At 41.7% G+C, this 8,607-nt stretch overlaps 1 long non-coding RNA gene across 1 annotated transcript; it reads right to left on the bottom strand.

Moving 5' to 3' along the window:
* Positions 1-2,702: 2,702 nt before the first annotated feature.
* On the bottom strand, positions 2,703-8,346 carry LOC310841208. Its single transcript, XR_014562407.1, has 3 exons — positions 8,259-8,346; positions 5,374-5,494; positions 2,703-2,830 (listed from the first exon to the last, which is right to left on the bottom strand). It is a non-coding gene; the product is annotated as an uncharacterized lncRNA (long non-coding RNA).
* Between the last annotated feature and the right edge of the window lie 261 nt (positions 8,347-8,607).

Raw genomic sequence — 8,607 nt, 5'->3', positions numbered from 1 at the left:
CTAAATCCTCATATTCAGTTAGGACAGGGAAGCAACTGGACAAATGGAGAAGTTGTTTTAGTATGAAAGAGCAGTAGAGATGAGAGCTAGACTTTATGCATCAGAAGAGAGGTAATGTGTATAAAAACAGTGATTAGAAATGTGGATGTTTAAGTCATTATATAAATGTCTCAATTAGTATTTTTAGAAAAGAGCGGAAAGGGTTGAGATGTTGCATTGCAGGGGGTTGGACTGGGGTCCCTTTCAACTCTGCCATTCTATTATTCTATGTATGTTTAATCAGGGCTATGCAGATTAAGGTAAAAGGTAAGGGGACTCCTGACTGTTAGGTCCAGTCGTGGCCGACTCTGGGGTTGCGGCGCTCATCTCACTTTACTGGCTGAGGGAGCTGCCGTACAGCTTCTGGGTCATGTGGCCAGCATGACTAAGCCACTTCTGGCGAACCAGAGCAGTGCACGGAAATGCTGTTTACCTTCCCGCCGGAGTGGAACCTACTTATCTACTTGCACTTTGACGTGCTTTCGAACTGCTAGGTTGGCAGGAGCAGGGACCGAGCAATGGGAGCTCACCCCGTCGCGGGGATTTGAACCACCGACCTTCCGATTGGCAAGTCCTAGGCTCTGTGGTTCAACCCACAGCGCCACCAGTGCAGATTAGAGGTTTGAAATCAGGACTGGATCTGTAACGATTTCCTTTCTGGTGATTAATCAGCAGTCCCACATTCTCTTGCTTTTAAGAGTCAACGACTGAAGGAAGATGTCCCACGCAGCTTTGCTTGGAAAACCATCACCTCCAGCTACCATGGCAGCCTGGAAGACAGTGTGGTGTAGTGGTTAAGAGCGGTAGTCTCGTAATCTGGGGAACCGGGTTCGTGTCTCCGCTCCTCCACATGCAGCTGCTGGGTGACCTTGGGCCAGTCACACTTCTCTGAAGTCTCTCAGCCCCACTCACCTCGCAGAGTGTTTGTTGTGGGGGAGGAAGGAAAAGGAGAATGTTAGCCGCTTTGAGACTCCTTAAAGGGAGTGAAAGGTGGGATATCAAATCCAAACTCTTCTTCTTCTTCTTCTTCCTTGTGAGTTTTTCACGAACCCCACAGAAACATCTTGACTTTGTTTGCTTTAAAGCTGTTCTCTTCAATAAAAGCATTGTCACTGAGCAACTGGTTAACCGTGATTCCTTCTGTTTTTGAAGGCGGGGGAAAGGTTGTTTCATTGTCTGTAGCACAGTTTAGAGCCTTGCGGTATACCCTCATGGGAACTGAACCTCAGAGAGTGGTCCACAGAGTCTGGATTGCACCCCGGCAATAGAACTCTGAGTCCCTCTAACCCAGGATTAGCCAACATCATGCCTCCAGATGTTGTTGGGCTGGAACTCCCATCATTCCTGATTATTGGTCATACTGGCTGGATCTGATGGGAGCTGGAGGGCATGGCCAGGAGGTTGGAATAGAAAGGACTCACCACATCACTGACAGTGTGGGTTGTATTCAAAGCTTCTGCCCTTTCAAGTCCTGGAAAGAGCTGGGAGGAGCAATGCAAGAACAGGCACCGCTGAAACAAAGTCAAATATGAGTGACTGGTGCCTGGGCCAATTATCCCATTCATGAATGGGCTTTTAAATAACTCCTGCCATTTTGCCAACTCCGTCATTCCACATATCACACATTTCCCCCATTTGGCTAATCAACATCACATCATCCACACAATGGAAAAGCCACACTCAGAAGTGGCTTTTACGTTGTGTGAGCCAGCTGCTGTCAGGGACAGTGCTGAGGAGGGCTGCACAGAGGAGGAATGGTAGGAGGCTCCCCCTGCTCCTGATCAGGATCCTGAATCTTCCCAGGAGCAGGAGGACAGTATAGATTTTGAACAGTGGTTTGCAGAGGGGCATAGTTCAGAAGGCAGAAGCTGAGAAGAAATGGGTGAGGAACAGCTAGGAGGAGGAGAACTGGGAGGGAGAGAAAGTTAACAGACTCACTGTTGTTAGAAAGCGTTCATCTACTCAGCCAAAGGTCAAGGAGAGGAGATAAGGTGGCAGCACAGAAAGCACAGTGGTTGCGAGACCAGGTGGCAAGACACGGTAGTGACATGTGTGGCTAGGGAGGTAAGGGGTGGAACTCTTCATTGGAAGCACCGTCATTCCTAGGAAATGGATTCTTTGTTCTCTCGCTGTGATCATTAAAATTTCTAATTGGTAAGAAGACTCCTTTTCCTTTGTTCTACTTATCTACTGCCAAGATGGGAAGGAAGACAATTGCCTGAAGCCAGACAGCTGCTGAAATGATGGGACACACACACACACACACACACACACCAAGAAGGACCATCTTCCCTTCAGATCAGCAGATGCAAGGTGCATACAATGTGAATATAATTCTGCTGCAACAGGAACTATTCCATCAGATTTGGCCATTTGGTGCAATCTAGCTCGTGTAAACAAGGTGGGAGATTTCGCAACCGAGTTCAGTGAAGTATAAATGGTAAAACATTAGAATTTGGGCTGCTCTTATTCAGAGACAACTTGCAGGGTCATAAAAGTGTCACTATCTCATCTGTGTGCTTTAGGTCCATTGGCATGTGGTTGTACACGGGGTGGGGAATAAAAAAGGAGTCAAAAGAAGCAATCCATAATCTTCCCATTCCCAAACATGAACAGATCCATTTCAGTCACGAAGTTGCATTACAAGTTGTTTTTATTTAGGTGGGAGGCAATCACATCTCTCTGTGTAGTAAAATCCCAAGTGTGTGGTCCATAGAAGTTTCACAGCGGCAGGAGACAGTGAATTCCAAGTAGGCCATTGAGATGTGGCCAGGCAGTCGCCAGTTAACGCCTGCACAGATAAGGAGGACACAGAGAGACATATTTTATTCTGGAAAAATTCGACTCTAGAAAGTAAATTTGGTTCATATGAAACGTACAGTCATTCCCTGACCCGCTACAGAAATGCAAAGAGGCTAATTCAGCAAATCCCCAGCTGTTAAGAGCATATGGAAAGCCTGCTTGGATCTGACAAACGATCCATCTAGTCTATCATCCTGTTCTCACAGTGGCCAACCAACTGCCTATGGGAAAACCACAAGCAGGACCTGAGCAGAGCAACATCGTCCCCTCTTGGTATTCAGAAGCTTACTGCCGCCAACCATGTAGGGAGAGCATAGCCACCATGACTAGTAGCCACGATACGATAGCCATTGTTCAAGTAAGATGAGCGGAAGAGCACTAGATTCAGCCCACTGTTCCAAATAGCCAACAGGTAATATGTTCCTGGTCCAAGTTGCATCTTCAGATGTCTAAAAACTCATGTGTTATATCATACCTTGGTATATGTCTGGCAAGGGATGACATGTACTGGAGATTTCCTAAGGATGCTTTTAGTCATTGGTTTGGTTCCAAGTCTTTAGACCTTCGGGGAAATTGCTCCAGATATCTGCAATAGAGTTCCACTGCAGAGCAGAGTATTGCAGGGGTGGGAGTGGGACTGATAATCTGCGATTTATTTCTCTTTTATAAAGTGACTAATAAATGGATTACTAAGGAAAATGATCTTTATTTGGTGCACTTTTATCAAGAATATTATCACACTGGAGGTTCTTTAGCTTCTTAAACTTTTCTTCCTTTCTCTTTCTCTATTTACTCTCTCTCTTCTCTTTATTTTTGAATTTCTCTCTTTTAATTCCCTTTCTTCCTTTTACTTTACCTCTTCCTCTTTGTTTGTTTGTTTTGTTTGTTTGTTTGTTTGTTTCTGTCTCTCTCTCTTTTGCCTCTGGGTTAATGTTTTAATTTGGATTTTTTTAAAAAAAATGAGAATAATCTTTGTATTTTTCTTTATAAACTGTATTATTATTGTTCTTTTTAAAAAAGTACATCCCTTCATTTTTTACCATAAAAATCAATAATCATAATCATAGATACATATGTATATAACCTGCATTAAACCAGCAAGGGGTCTTGATTTGCTATTGTTTAACGGTAGTAAAGAGAAAACTATTTCCCCCAAATTAGGCTGCTGAAATAAATAAATCTAACCAGAAGTGCATTCTTTTTGTCCTTCCACCAGCAGTTGAAAATTTTCTTATTCCAACAGGCTTTGGGGGGTTCATTGTTTTCATGAAAGGACTACTACTATGATGTTTTTACTGTAATTATCTCTATGTTTATATATTCTATATTCAGTGATACCTCGGTTTTCGAACACAATCTGTTCTGGAAGAGCATTTAAGTTCTGAAACGTTGAAAAACCAAAGCATTTACTTATGGAAAACTCGGTACGGAAGCCACGTGGCACTTTCGACTTCCGAAAAGTGTTCAATGACTGAAGCATTTCCTTCCAGGTTTACGGCGTTCGAAAACCAAAACGTTTGTCAATGGAGACGTTTGAAAACCGAGGTACCACTGTATTGTAATTCTATTACAGTTGAATTGCTTCTTAGTAATCCCTTCTCAATGTTTTTAGCTGTTTCTATTTCATTTGTAAGCCACCATGAATCCCTGCCATGGAAAATGGTGGGAGAGAGATATAATAATAATAATAATAATAATAATAATAATAATAATAATAATAGGAGGAGGAAGAGGAGGAGGAGGAGGAGGACTATGAGCTCACTTCAGTTCTGGTGCTCAAAACACCTTCTGAGCTCAAGATTCTTTAATTCTAAGCGTATGATTTTTCCACCCAGCTCTCATTGGTAGATTATGGTGTTCAGGTAAAAAAAAAAGTACTGCCAAAACTTAAAATCTGCCCACCCTGTCATAATAATAATAATAATAATAATAATAATAATAATAATAATAACAACAACAACAACAACAACAATAATAATAATAATAATAATAATAATAATAATAATAATAATTTATTTATACCATATTATTTATGGTGTGCATTCAGGTTCTGTGGGGGACACAGCTGTGGGACTCGTGTCTGTCCCATGAGAAGCACAACAGAGAATACATCCAAAACTATTTTGTGGCTGTTCACATTACATTTATATTTTTTTTGCTTTTCCCACAGACACAGGAAGGTAACCCCAAGTGGTTCTAGCAACAGGTAAATTGTCTTCCACGGCAACCACTACACCATTACTGAACTCTCTGGGGAATCCCTGAAAAGCTTCAGAGTATCACAGTTCAGAAACTATTGCTCTAGGCTTTCCAAAGTTTTGTAAGTTGGATATTAGCTAATGGGCAATGAGAGAGTTGACTCAAATGCATGGATGCTGTCTTCCATAAATGCACTTGGAGGCAGTCTGCTTTTCACTGGCAAACAGGGGTGCCAAATTGAGTACTGATGGGCACTGAAGGGATCTTGACCCTGGCTCCTACGTTTGCAAACATGTGCCTTGTTCTCTTTCGGCTAGAGATCTTTGCTCTCACCTGCAGCAGGCAATCTTTCTAGCACAATTCCCGATGCGCTTGTAGTCACCAGGACATCTGCGCCTCACACATTTTCCATGGGCTTCACGACACTGCCTGGCATTACCGATTCTAGAAAATCCTGCAGACACAAAGAGACACAAAATCAAGTTGGAACAGAACTGAGCTCTTTGCAGTTTGAGGCTTCGGCATAAACAGACCAGCATCTCCTATTATTTTAGCATTGTCAAGTACGACATAGTCAATTTTATTTATTTAGCTTGTATGGTAAAACTAGGGATGTTAGAGAAGTCTGGTGAAAACAGAAATGGAAGCAGAAATTGCCAATGTTCATTCATTTACCTCATTCTAGAATGGAAACCATTCCAACGTAGGGTTGCCATATTTCAAAAAGTGAAAATCTGGACACAAAAATTGTTTCTGAGCTATTTTTAAGGAAATTTGCCAAAACAATAAACACTTCTGACATGGGTTGACAGACACCCGGGTTTCCCCAGATATTTTTACTGATTTTTGGAAAGTCCACACAGCACCATTTCTGACGGACGAATCCTGGATATGTCTGGGAAATCCCAGACATATGGCAGCCCTATTCCAACCAATATGATAGATGATAGATAGATAGATAGATAGATAGATAGATAGATAGATAGATAGATAGATAGATAGATGATAGATAGATATAGATAGATGATAGATAGATAGATGATAGATAGATAGATAGATAGATAGATAGATAGATAGATGATAGATAGATAGATAGATGATAGATAGATAGATAGAGATAGATAGATAGATAGATAGATAGATAGATAGATAGATAGATAGATAGATAGATAGATAGATAGATAGATAGATATAGATAGATAGATAGATAGATAGATAGATAGATAGATAGATGATAGATAGATAGATGATAGATAGATAGATAGATAGATAGATAGATAGATAGATAGATAGATGATAGATAGAGAGAGAGAGAGAGAGAGAGAGAGATGATAGATAGATAGATAGATAGATAGATAGATAGATAGATAGATAGATAGATGATAGATAGATAGATAGATATAGATAGATGATAGATAGAATATTTATTTGCATCGGCTACTAGCCATAGCAATAAAGTAAAATGTACTGAAGATAGAGGTAAAAACCTAACCATAAAAATACATTTTGGGGGTTTACATCAATATTCAAATAATAGATCTTATTCTCATTGCCCCTGCTTGCACTTTTTGCTGTCACCTGATCATCTGCTAAAAGAAAGGACACAGTAGCAATGGTTGAGTGACCCGGCTTGGACAATAATAGAGGGCTAATAACCTCACTCCTCAAATCCTTATAAAGAGTGCAAGCCAGAAGTACATGAACCACTGACTCAATACAGTGGTACCTTGGGTTAAGTACTTAATTTGTTCCGGAGGTCCGTTACCTGAAGACCACTTTAGCTAATGGGGACCTCCTGCTGCTGCCGCACGATTTCTGTTCTCATCCTGAAGCAAAGTTCTTAACCTGAGGTACTATTTCTGGGTTAGCGGAGTCTGTAACCTGAAGCATCTGTAACCTGAAGAGTATGTAACGGGGTAACACTGTACTTCCATCTCCACAGGGACCTAACCGTTTTCCAGTGGAATTTTTTGAAATCGACCCTCAAGTGCAGCCAAAGGCAGTATATTCAATCCTGCGAAAGTGAAAGCACACGTGTATTTTGGAATTGTTAAATTTTGCAAATAGGGTGCCAAAGTGTCAAAATGACTAGGTGGGAAATAATCATACCATGGACGAAATTTCCTTATTGTGGCCAGGTTATTCTGTCGCTCGATATGACATAGGCGCTGTCTGATTAAATTATTTGCTTTACTGAAGCCCTGTGTTAGTAGCTGCTGTGGTGATAAACCAGAAAAGTAAAGCTTTTGATTGACAATTTTAGTCCAAGCACTCTCATGCTTGTTATTTACTGTTGTTGTTGCTTTCAGTCTGTCCACATTAGGTAACGGATCACATCCCACCCATCCCATTTGCACTGAGATTCTTTGCATTGAGAAAAAAAATGGGATAGAATAACACAATGGCAACATAACTTACCTAATTTATGCAATTATGGAAATTTGCTACAACAGACAGCAAGATGGTGTTGCTGGACTACAACTCCCGTCAGCTGCAGACAGTTGTCCAATAGTCATGGCATATGGGAGGTGGAGTGCAGCAACATCTGGAGGACCACAGACTCCCTGCTAAATGACAGAAAAAATGTATTAAGTGAAGCTTCCCCCACCATTTAATTTTCACACCAGGAAAAGCTTCAGCTACTAAATTTCTGCAAGCTAGACTCACTGCATATGTTTGCAAGGACTTGTCCAAGACTGAGCCATGGTTTAGTGGTCAAGGATTTGCCTTGCAAACAGAAGGTCCTGGGTTCAATCTCCAGGTAGGGCTAGGAGAGACTCCTTCCAGAAATCCTGGAGAGCCACTACCACTCAGTGTAGACAATAATGAGCTAGATGGACCAATTGTCAGCAGAAGGCAGCTTCCTATGTTCCTAAGACAGGAGCTCCTTCCCATTCCACAATCAGAAGCTTCTGGGCTAACAACTGAATCTTACTTCAACACTGGTAGCAAGATAGTGTTCCCAACTGCACCTCAGGCATCAGGATATACTAGGCAGCAGCAGAGGAGAATGACTATGGGCCTCAGGAGGAACACCTGGGAGCTGCTGTTGATGCCTCCAGAATTTGTGAATATCCTCATACAGTCTCATCTTCATCCTGTCCTCTACCAAAAGTTCTTACCTGCTTCTCGTCCACATGGGAGTAAGTCCTGTCAAATCACACTTGATTTTCAGAGAGTTTATACAGAGACAAGGGTTTTGAAAAAGATGGCATTACCTGGAACCACCAGCATCATCATGCAGAGAAGCCCAAAAACAAGGTGAAGGAGCCTCATGGCTGAAGGTTCAACTGCAATCTACCACCACTGGCAACCTGAGATGGAGAAGGGATGTGATGTGGATATTTAAAGGCTTCTAGAGATGGTGACATACCAGGTTGTTGCAAAAAGGGGAAATACAGACTTGGTTTTGCAAGCTCTTCATGTCAACAACCTGAGGCCATTTCACAGACCCAGCATTTCACCATGTTAGGGGCATCTCCAATGAACTACTGGTTCGCATTAGAGGACTACAAGGTGGAGATCTCCCTTAGCATTCCCATCTTGATATTTTACAATGCATCTTGA

The sequence above is a fragment of the Podarcis gaigeae genome, assembly GCF_964106915.1.
Source record: "Podarcis gaigeae genome assembly, chromosome: 3".
Taxonomy (NCBI): Eukaryota; Metazoa; Chordata; class Lepidosauria; order Squamata; family Lacertidae; genus Podarcis; species Podarcis gaigeae.
Note: the sequence above shows the minus strand (reverse complement) of the source record. Positions and strands in the feature narration are given on the sequence as shown.